Source organism: Fistularia commersonii, unplaced genomic scaffold (assembly GCF_037954325.1).
Source record: "Fistularia commersonii isolate RoL2024-O1a breed Wild unplaced genomic scaffold, RoL_Fcom_v1.0 HiC_scaffold_58, whole genome shotgun sequence".
In the NCBI taxonomy this organism is placed as follows: Eukaryota; Metazoa; Chordata; class Actinopteri; order Syngnathiformes; family Fistulariidae; genus Fistularia; species Fistularia commersonii.
Window position 1 is genome coordinate 195,001 of NW_028234016.1, and position 12,500 is coordinate 207,500.

Here is a 12,500-nt window from a genome sequence, read left to right on the forward strand (position 1 = left end):
CCGCTCCTCACCTCATCCGCTCCAGGCCCTGGTACTCCGTGTCCGCGGGAACCCCCCCCAACCCACAAAAACAAACTCTCACACACACACAAACACACGCACACACACACACACACACACACACACAAACACACAAACACACACAGACACACCTGAACTCATCATAGCTGTGCTAATAGCATTGGCCGAAACGTTTCCACAACCAAACCAACATTAGCTCATCCACTCATTCACATATGTGTGTGCCCAGAGGTCCGGGAGCTCCAGTCATAAGTCCGGGTGATCTATGTCCGGAGAAGGCTCACATTAGCCGCTCTAAGGGGTCCTGCTGCCCCCCAGCTTCCCGGCCTTTGAGAAGAGACACATAACTCCGCTCTTCCGCTTCTCCGCTATGGGCCCTGGTACTCCCGATCCTCCGAACTCAGGTGAATTGCGTGACGTGCTTCTGCTCTACTATAAGCCCCTACACACTTCGAACACGGCTGTTATCACCCTGTTACTGCATTTCAATGACACCCATTTGCTTTCGATCTCAGTGTCTGCCACCGTACGGAAAAAGCGGGGGGGTGGGGGGTGGGGGGGCATAAGCGCATTCGTGCTGTAAGTAATCAGAAGTTAATAGTGTTAACGGTTTGCGAGAAATTTTTAATGCTAGACAAAAAAAGAAAATTAAAAGGATATAATTAAATAAATAGATAGAAAAATAAAATTAAAAACGAAAAAAAAAAAATTGTGAGGGGAATATAACATGTAATTAAGTTGGCGGTTCACAGGGAATCTCAGACATCAAACTGTTTTTAATTGAACATAAATAGTACACCCAAATATACAAATGTACAAATAAACATAGCAAGGTAGAACTGAATGTCAATGAAACAACCAGGCATGAGGAAGCAACGGACATGAGGACATTTGTTCTGTATGTAATGAGAAGTTAATAGTGTTACAGGTTTGTGAGAAATTTACAGTGCTAGACAAAAAACGAAATTAAAAGGAAATAATTAGATAAATAGATAGACAAATGAAATTAAAACCAAAAAAAAAAAATGCAAGGGGAATACGACATGTAATTAAGTTGGCGATTCACAAGGAATCTCAGACATCAAACTGTATATTTTTTGTTGTTTATATATAAACATATATAAACAAACATATATTGTTTGTTGTTTATTTTTGGGATATATTGAGGAATATTTAATGGAAAGGAGTCACAATCGCTTTTTGACAATGTCGAAGTGTATACGTGGCTATAGAATTTAAAGTTTTCATTAGAAATTATAGCCTCATCTGTAATTTCCTTGTTGTTAAGACGGGCTTAGCTTTGCTCCGCTCCTCCTCTCCTCCGCTCCTCCGCTCTTCCGCTCCGGGCCCTGGAACTCCCGATCCGCGGGACTTCGGTGAATTCCGGGCCAGTTTTTTGCTCTTCTGCTCTCCTCCCCTCCTCCGCTTCTTCGCTCCCCCGCTTTGGACCCTGGAACTCTTGAACAGGGCCGGGCTTCTGCCCTCCGCCTCTCCTCTGCTCATCCGCTCCAGGCCCTGGCACTCCCTGTGATCCAGTCATTCGCATGTGCGTGCCCGGAGGTCCGGGAGCTCCACTCAAACGTCCGGGGGGGATAAGGGTAAGGGGTCCTGCCCCCCCCCCCCTCGCCGCATCTGAGAAGAGAAACATCTCCTCCACTCCTCCGCTCATCCGCTGCGGAACCAGGTACTACCGATCCGCCGGACTCAGGCGAATTGCAGAAAGGGGTTTTGCTGTCCTCCGCTCCTCCGCTCCTCCGCTCCTCCGCTCCTCCGCTCCTCCGCTCCTCCGCTCCTCCGTTTCGGGCCCTGGAACTCCCGAGCCGCTGGACACAAGCGAATCACGGTCCGGGCTTCTGCTCTCCTCCGCTCCTCACCTCATCCGCTCCAGGCCCTGGTACTCCGTGTCCGCGGGAACCCCCCCCAACCCACAAAAACAAACTCTCACACACACACAAACACACGCACACACACACACACACACACACACACACAGACACACCTGAACTCATCATCGCTGTGCTGATAGCATTGGCCGAAACGTATCCACAACCAAACCAACATTAGCTCATCCAGTCATTCACATATGTGTGTGCCCAGAGGTCCGGGAGCTCCAGTCATAACTCCGGGTGATCTCTGTCCGGAGTAGGCTCACCTTAGCCGGTCTAAGGGGTCCTGCTGCCCCCCAGCTTCCCCGCCTTTGAGAAGAGACACATAACTCCGCTCTTCCGCTTCTCCGCTATGGGCCCTGGTACTCCCGATCCTCCGAACTCAGGTGAATTGCGTGACGTGCTTCTGCTCTCCTATAAGCCCCTACACACTTCGAACACGGCTGTTATCACCCTGTTACTGCATTTCAATGACACCCATTTGCTTTCGATCTCAGTGTCTGCCTCCGTACGGAAAAAGCGGGATGGGTGGGGGGGCATAAGCGCAATCGTGCTGTAAGTAATCAGAAGTTAATAGTGTTAACGGTTTGCGAGAAATTTTTAATGCTAGACAAAAAAAGAAAATTAGAAGGATATAATTAAATAAATAGATAGAAAAATAAAATTAAAAACGAAAAAAAAAAATTGTGAGGGGAATATAACATGTAATTAAGTTGGCGGTTCACAAGGAATCTCAGACATCAAACTGTTTTTAATTGAACATAAATAGTACACCCAAATATACAAATGTACAAATAAACATAGCAAGGTAGAACTGAATGTCAATGAAACAACCAGGGATGAGGAAGCAACGGACATCAGGACATTTGTTCTGTATGTAATGAGAAGTTAATAGTGTTACAGGTTTGTGAGAAATTTACAGTGCGAGACAAAAAAAGAAATTAAAAGGAAGTAATTAAATCAATAGATAGACAAATAAGAAATTAAAACGAAAAAAAAAAAAAAAAATTGCAAGGGGAATGTAACATGTAATCAAGTTGTTTTTTTTTTTTTGTTTTTTTTTTTTACCAAAAAAAAAAGGAACCTCGGACATGGGTAACTATATTTTTTTGTTTTCGGATTTTTCCATAAGTTTTAAGGATTTTTTTTTTTTTTTTTATATTTCAAAATCGTTTATGAAGACATTAAAATTTGGGGAGCATTTTTGCATTCTGTTCTTGTGAATGAAGAACTTGGCCAGGCCTAAAAGAACATTGACACAGAGTTCATCTGTTATGTTGCTTATAAGTAAACAGAATGTTATATCATCTTTTGAGAAGGAAACTGGTGACGATGGAATGAGAAGGAGAAAAAATATATGGTCAGTGGTTTCAATGTTGTCTTCACAAAATGTACAAATATTATCTTCAAAATTAAAGCGTACCCTCGATAATTCCTTAGATGGGTAGATGTCAGTCATAATTTTGAAGTGGGTCTCTTTTGCCTTGGGGGTATGGGTAGAGTCAGATACATAGTTCGCAGCGTGGCAATCGATTCCTCATCAAATTTATTTAAAATATCCTTTTTTTTTTTTTTGACGTCCAGGGAATAAGTTTCCTGTGAAACATTTCCTAATAAAGGAGTTGCTGCGCTTTCTGTCCACAATTGAGATTCCCTGGAGTGATAGTCGGGGTAACTGTGGTTGTACGGTTCGGTGCGTCATTATATTTTTGGTCAGGAATACAAATTGTCGAGGCAGTGCGTTTCGTAACTTTAGCAACTCTAATATGGGAGGCTTGAATCTGTGTGTAGTACAGAACTGCTCATTGTCCAGAGGACTGCCAGTGTCATCCATCAAGTCAATTATTGACCATATACCTTTCTCAAAGCATTCCTTGTAAAACAGAGGTTTGTTGCCATGCAGTACATATCGATTGTTCCAAACTATTATACTGTGTGGTGAGAAATTGTGTACGTATATCATTTTCCAGTATAATAATATTTGTTTATGGAACTCTGAACATTTGACAGGAATCTTGTTGATATCCAAGTCAGAGATAAGCAGAAGACTCAGGCCGCCGACTTTGTTGAATAAGTAGTTTGGAGTACAATACCAGAAAGAACGATGAGGTTTGATCCAGGATTTCAACCAGTTCACCTTCAATGTCCCATTCAAGCAGTCCGACTCTATCACTTTCAGCCCTCCTTCACTTGTTTCTTTCACCATATGTGATTTTTCTTAGATGGTGTGGTCTGTTCCTCCAGATAAAGTTGAAATTGATTTGGTTAACAGATTTTACGAGTTGATTTGGAGCAGCATTGGAATACGCTGGGTATATACATCTGGATAAACACATCCATTTTAGTCAAATATATCCGGCCTAATATTGATAAATCTCTCTGGAGCCATATATTAGAATTAAGCTTTACTTTGATTCAGTTTAGATTCAATGTTCCTGGATTGATTTAACGTTTGGTCCTTGGATAGGAAAATGCTCAAGTATTTTATTTCTGATTTCATAGAAACATCGCTGATTTCCTTTAGTGGCGAGTCATGCAGCGCAAGAAGTTTGCATTTCTTTAAGTTTAATGACAATCCTGAAGCCTTGGAGAATGTTTTGGTTTTTTTCAGCACTTATTGGGACTTGATGTTCATTTTTCAAAACTAAGGTTGTGTCATCTGCCAGCAGGCTAATAACAATTTCTGTCCCCAACATTACTTCTGTCCCACACGTATACACACACACACACACACACACACACACACACACACACACACACACACACACCTTAATTCCACTCTTTTATATACGCATGTCTGGAGTTCCGGGAGCTCGTTCTCAACGTTCTGGGGATAATCATAGCTGTGCTGATAGCATTGGCCGAAACGTATCCACAACCAAACCAACATTAGCTCATCCACTCATTCACATATGTGTGTGCCCAGAGGTCCGGGAGCTCCAGTCATAAGTCCGGGTGATCTATGTCCGGAGAAGACTCACATTAGCCGGTCTAAGGGGTCCTGCTGCCCCCCAGTTTCCCCGCCTTTGAGAAGAGACACATAACTCCGCTCTTCCGCTTCTCCGCTATGGGCCCTGGTACTCCCGATCCTCCGAACTCAGGTGAATTGCGTGACGTGCTTCTGCTCTCCTATAAGCCCCTACACACTTCGAACACGGCTGTTATCACCCTGTTACTGCATTTCAATGACACCCATTTGCTTTCGATCTCAGTGTCTGCCTCCGTACGGAAAAAGCGGGATGGGTGGGGGGGCATAAGCGCATTCGTGGTGTAAGTAATCAGAAGTTAATAGTGTTAACGGTTTGCGAGAAATTTTTAATGCTAGACAAAAAAAGAAAATTAGAAGGATATAATTAAATAAATAGATAGAAAAATAAAATTAAAAACGAAAAAAAAAAATTGTGAGGGGAATATAACATGTAATTAAGTTGGCGGTTCACAAGGAATCTCAGACATCAAACTGTTTTTAATTGAACATAAATAGTACACCCAAATATACAAATGTACAAATAAACATAGCAAGGTAGAACTGAATGTCAATGAAACAACCAGGGATGAGGAAGCAACGGACATCAGGACATTTGTTCTGTATGTAATGAGAAGTTAATAGTGTTACAGGTTTGTGAGAAATTTACAGTGCGAGACAAAAAAAGAAATTAAAAGGAAGTAATTAAATCAATAGATAGACAAATAAGAAATTAAAACGAAAAAAAAAAAAAAAAATTGCAAGGGGAATGTAACATGTAATCAAGTTGTTTTTTTTTTTTTGTTTTTTTTTTTTTACCAAAAAAAAAAGGAACCTCGGACATGGGTAACTATATTTTTTAGTTTTTGGATTTTTCCATAAGTTTTAAGGATTTTTTTTTTTTTTTTTTTATATTTCAAAATCGTTTATGAAGACATTAAAATTTGGGGAGCATTTTTGCATTCTGTTCTTGTGAATGAAGAACTTGGCCAGGCCTAAAAGAACATTGACACAGAGTTCATCTGTTATGTTGCTTATAAGTAAACAGAATGTTATATCATCTTTTGAGAAGGAAACTGGTGACGATGGAATGAGAAGGAGAAAAAATATATGGTCAGTGGTTTCAATGTTGTCTTCACAAAATGTACAAATATTATCTTCAAAATTAAAGCGTACCCTCGATAATTCCTTAGATGGGTAGATGTCAGTCATAATTTTGAAGTGGGTCTCTTTTGCCTTGGGGGTATGGGTAGAGTCAGATACATGGTTCGCAGCGTGGCAATCGATTCCTCATCAAATTTATTTAAAATATCCTTTTTTTTTTTTTTTGACGTCCAGGGAATAAGTTTCCTGTGAAACATTTCCTAATAAAGGAGTTGCCGCGCTTTCTGTCCACAATTGAGATTCCCTGGAGTGATAGTCGGGGTAACTGTGGTTGTACGGTTCGGTGCGTCATTATATTTTTGGTCAGGAATACAAATTGTCGAGGCAGTGCGTTTCGTAACTTTAGCAACTCTAATATGGGAGGCTTGAATCTGTGTGTAGTACAGAACTGCTCATTGTCCAGAGGACTGCCAGTGTCATCCATCAAGTCAATTATCGACCATATACCTTTCTCAAAGCATTCCTTGTAAAACAGAGGTTTGTTGCCATGCAGTACATATCGATTGTTCCAAACTATTATACTGTGTGGTGAGAAATTGTGTACGTATATCATTTTCCAGTATAATAATATTTGTTTATGGAACTCTGAACATTTGACAGGAATCTTGTTGATATCCAAGTCAGAGATAAGCAGAAGACTCAGGCCGCCGACTTTGTTGAATAAGTAGTTTGGAGTACAATACCAGAAAGAACGATGAGGTTTGATCCAGGATTTCAACCAGTTCACCTTCAATGTCCCATTCAAGCAGTCCGACTCTATCACTTTCAGCCCTCCTTCACTTGTTTCTTTCACCATATGTGATTTTTCTTAGATGGTGTGGTCTGTTCCTCCAGATAAAGTTGAAATTGATTTGGTTAACAGATTTTACGAGTTGATTTGGAGCAGCATTGGAATACGCTGGGTATATACATCTGGATAAACACATCCATTTTAGTCAAATATATCCGGCCTAATATTGATAAATCTCTCTGGAGCCATATATTAGAATTAAGCTTTACTTTGATTCAGTTTAGATTCAATGTTCCTGGATTGATTTAACGTTTGGTCCTTGGATAGGAAAATGCTCAAGTATTTTATTTCTGATTTCATGGAAACATCGCTGATTTCCTTTAGTGGCGAGTCATGCAGCGCAAGAAGTTTGCATTTCTTTAAGTTTAATGACAATCCTGAAGCCTTGGAGAATGTTTTGGTTGTTTTCGGCACTTATTGGGACTTGATGTTCATTTTTCAAAACTAAGGTTGTGTCATCTGCCAGCAGGCTAATAACAATTTCTGTCCCCAACATTACTTCTGTCCCACACGTATACACACACACACACACACACACACACACACACACACACCTTAATTCCACTCTTTTATATACGCATGTCTGGAGTTCCGGGAGCTCGTTCTCAACGTTCTGGGGATAATCATAGCTGTGCTGATAGCATTGGCCGAAACGTATCCACAACCAAACCAACATTAGCTCATCCACTCATTCATATATGTGTGTGCCCAGAGGTCCGGGAGCTCCAGTCATAACTCCGGGTGATATCTGTCCGGAGTAGGCTCACATTAGCCGGTCTAAGGGGTCCTGCTGCCCCCCAGCTTCCCCGCCTTTGAGAAGAGACACATAACTCCGCTCTTCCGCTTCTCCGCTATGGGCCCTGGTACTCCCGATCCTCCGAACTCAGGTGAATTGCGTGACGTGCTTCTGCTCTACTATAAGCCCCTACACACTTCGAACACGGCTGTTATCACCCTGTTACTGCATTTCAATGACACCCATTTGCTTTCGATCTCAGTGTCTGCCTCCGTACGGAAAAAGCGGGATGGGTGGGGGGGCATAAGCGCATTCGTGCTGTAAGTAATCAGAAGTTAATAGTGTTAACGGTTTGCGAGAAATTTTTAATGCTAGACAAAAAAAGAAAATTAAAAGGATATAATTAAATAAATAGATAGAAAAATAAAATTAAAAACGAAAAAAAAAAATTGTGAGGGGAATATAACATGTAATTAAGTTGGCGGTTCACAAGGAATCTCAGACATCAAACTGTTTTTAATTGAACATAAATAGTACACCCAAATATACAAATGTACAAATAAACATAGCAAGGTAGAACTGAATGTCAATGAAACAACCAGGGATGAGGAAGCAACGGACATCAGGACATTTGTTCTGTATGTAATGAGAAGTTAATAGTGTTACAGGTTTGTGAGAAATTTACAGTGCGAGACAAAAAAAGAAATTAAAAGGAAGTAATTAAATCAATAGATAGACAAATAAGAAATTAAAACGAAAAAAAAAAAAAAAAATTGCAAGGGGAATGTAACATGTAATCAAGTTGTTTTTTTTTTTTTGTTTTTTTTTTTTTACCAAAAAAAAAAGGAACCTCGGACATGGGTAACTATATTTTTTAGTTTTTGGATTTTTCCATAAGTTTTAAGGATTTTTTTTTTTTTTTTTTTATATTTCAAAATCGTTTATGAAGACATTAAAATTTGGGGAGCATTTTTGCATTCTGTTCTTGTGAATGAAGAACTTGGCCAGGCCTAAAAGAACATTGACACAGAGTTCATCTGTTATGTTGCTTATAAGTAAACAGAATGTTATATCATCTTTTGAGAAGGAAACTGGTGACGATGGAATGAGAAGGAGAAAAAATATATGGTCAGTGGTTTCAATGTTGTCTTCACAAAATGTACAAATATTATCTTCAAAATTAAAGCGTACCCTCGATAATTCCTTAGATGGGTAGATGTCAGTCATAATTTTGAAGTGGGTCTCTTTTGCCTTGGGGGTATGGGTAGAGTCAGATACATGGTTCGCAGCGTGGCAATCGATTCCTCATCAAATTTATTTAAAATATCCTTTTTTTTTTTTTTTGACGTCCAGGGAATAAGTTTCCTGTGAAACATTTCCTAATAAAGGAGTTGCCGCGCTTTCTGTCCACAATTGAGATTCCCTGGAGTGATAGTCGGGGTAACTGTGGTTGTACGGTTCGGTGCGTCATTATATTTTTGGTCAGGAATACAAATTGTCGAGGCAGTGCGTTTCGTAACTTTAGCAACTCTAATATGGGAGGCTTGAATCTGTGTGTAGTACAGAACTGCTCATTGTCCAGAGGACTGCCAGTGTCATCCATCAAGTCAATTATCGACCATATACCTTTCTCAAAGCATTCCTTGTAAAACAGAGGTTTGTTGCCATGCAGTACATATCGATTGTTCCAAACTATTATACTGTGTGGTGAGAAATTGTGTACGTATATCATTTTCCAGTATAATAATATTTGTTTATGGAACTCTGAACATTTGACAGGAATCTTGTTGATATCCAAGTCAGAGATAAGCAGAAGACTCAGGCCGCCGACTTTGTTGAATAAGTAGTTTGGAGTACAATACCAGAAAGAACGATGAGGTTTGATCCAGGATTTCAACCAGTTCACCTTCAATGTCCCATTCAAGCAGTCCGACTCTATCACTTTCAGCCCTCCTTCACTTGTTTCTTTCACCATATGTGATTTTTCTTAGATGGTGTGGTCTGTTCCTCCAGATAAAGTTTAAATTGATTTGGTTAACAGATTTTACGAGTTGATTTGGAGCAGCATTGGAATACGCTGGGTATATACATCTGGATAAACACATCCATTTTAGTCAAATATATCCGGCCTAATATTGATAAATCTCTCTGGAGCCATATATTAGAATTAAGCTTTACTTTGATTCAGTTTAGATTCAATGTTCCTGGATTGATTTAACGTTTGGTCCTTGGATAGGAAAATGCTCAAGTATTTTATTTCTGATTTCATAGAAACATCGCTGATTTCCTTTAGTGGCGAGTCATGCAGCGCAAGAAGTTTGCATTTCTTTAAGTTTAATGACAATCCTGAAGCCTTGGAGAATGTTTTGGTTTTTTTCAGCACTTATTGGGACTTGATGTTCATTTTTCAAAACTAAGGTTGTGTCATCTGCCAGCAGGCTAATAACAATTTCTGTCCCCAACATTACTTCTGTCCCACACGTATACACACACACACACACACACACACACACACACACACCTTAATTCCACTCTTTTATATACGCATGTCTGGAGTTCCGGGAGCTCGTTCTCAACGTTCTGGGGATAATCATAGCTGTGCTGATAGCATTGGCCGAAACGTATCCACAACCAAACCGACATTAGCTCATCCACTCATTCACATATGTGTGTGCCCGGAGGTCCGGGAGCTCCAGTCATAAGTCCGGGTGATCTATGTCCGGAGAAGGCTCACATTAGCCGCTCTAAGGGGTCCTGCTGCCCCCCAGCTTCCCGGCCTTTGAGAAGAGACACATAACTCCGCTCTTCCGCTTCTCCGCTATGGGCCCTGGTACTCCCGATCCTCCGAACTCAGGTGAATTGCGTGACGTGCTTCTGCTCTCCTATAAGCCCCTACACACTTCGAACACGGCTGTTATCACCCTGTTACTGCATTTCAATGACACCCATTTGCTTTCGATCTCAGTGTCTGCCTCCGTACGGAAAAAGCGGGATGGGTGGGGGGGCATAAGCGCATTCGTGGTGTAAGTAATCAGAAGTTAATAGTGTTAACGGTTTGCGAGAAATTTTTAATGCTAGACAAAAAAAGAAAATTAAAAGGATATAATTAAATAAATAGATAGAAAAATAAAATTAAAAACGAAAAAAAAAATTGTGAGGGGAATATAACATGTAATTAAGTTGGCGGTTCACAAGGAATCTCAGACATCAAACTGTTTTTAATTGAACATAAATAGTACACCCAAATATACAGATGTACAAATAAACATAGCAAGGTAGAACTGAATGTCAATGAAACAACCAGGGATGAGGAAGCAACGGACATCAGGACATTTGTTCTGTATGTAATGAGAAGTTAATAGTGTTACAGGTTTGTGAGAAATTTACAGTGCGAGACAAAAAAAGAAATTAAAAGGAAGTAATTAAATCAATAGATAGACAAATAAGAAATTAAAACGAAAAAAAAAAAAAAAAAATTGCAAGGGGAATGTAACATGTAATCAAGTTGTTTTTTTTTTTTTTGTTTTTTTTTTTTACCAAAAAAAAAAGGAACCTCGGACATGGGTAACTATATTTTTTAGTTTTTGGATTTTTCCATAAGTTTTAAGGATTTTTTTTTTTTTTTTTTATATTTCAAAATCGTTTATGAAGACATTAAAATTTGGGGAGCATTTTTGCATTCTGTTCTTGTGAATGAAGAACTTGGCCAGGCCTAAAAGAACATTGACACAGAGTTCATCTGTTATGTTGCTTATAAGTAAACAGAATGTTATATCATCTTTTGAGAAGGAAACTGGTGACGATGGAATGAGAAGGAGAAAAAATATATGGTCAGTGGTTTCAATGTTGTCTTCACAAAATGTACAAATATTATCTTCAAAATTAAAGCGTACCCTCGATAATTCCTTAGATGGGTAGATGTCAGTCATAATTTTGAAGTGGGTCTCTTTTGCCTTGGGGGTATGGGTAGAGTCAGATACATGGTTCGCAGCGTGGCAATCGATTCCTCATCAAATTTATTTAAAATATCCTTTTTTTTTTTTTTTGACGTCCAGGGAATAAGTTTCCTGTGAAACATTTCCTAATAAAGGAGTTGCCGCGCTTTCTGTCCACAATTGAGATTCCCTGGAGTGATAGTCGGGGTAACTGTGGTTGTACGGTTCGGTGCGTCATTATATTTTTGGTCAGGAATACAAATTGTCGAGGCAGTGCGTTTCGTAACTTTAGCAACTCTAATATGGGAGGCTTGAATCTGTGTGTAGTACAGAACTGCTCATTGTCCAGAGGACTGCCAGTGTCATCCATCAAGTCAATTATCGACCATATACCTTTCTCAAAGCATTCCTTGTAAAACAGAGGTTTGTTGCCATGCAGTACATATCGATTGTTCCAAACTATTATACTGTGTGGTGAGAAATTGTGTACGTATATCATTTTCCAGTATAATAATATTTGTTTATGGAACTCTGAACATTTGACAGGAATCTTGTTGATATCCAAGTCAGAGATAAGCAGAAGACTCAGGCCGCCGACTTTGTTGAATAAGTAGTTTGGAGTACAATACCAGAAAGAACGATGAGGTTTGATCCAGGATTTCAACCAGTTCACCTTCAATGTCCCATTCAAGCAGTCCGACTCTATCACTTTCAGCCCTCCTTCACTTGTTTCTTTCACCATATGTGATTTTTCTTAGATGGTGTGGTCTGTTCCTCCAGATAAAGTTGAAATTGATTTGGTTAACAGATTTTACGAGTTGATTTGGAGCAGCATTGGAATACGCTGGGTATATACATCTGGATAAACACATCCATTTTAGTCAAATATATCCGGCCTAATATTGATAAATCTCTCTGGAGCCATATATTAGAATTAAGCTTTACTTTGATTCAGTTTAGATTCAATGTTCCTGGATTGATTTAACGTTTGGTCCTTGGATAG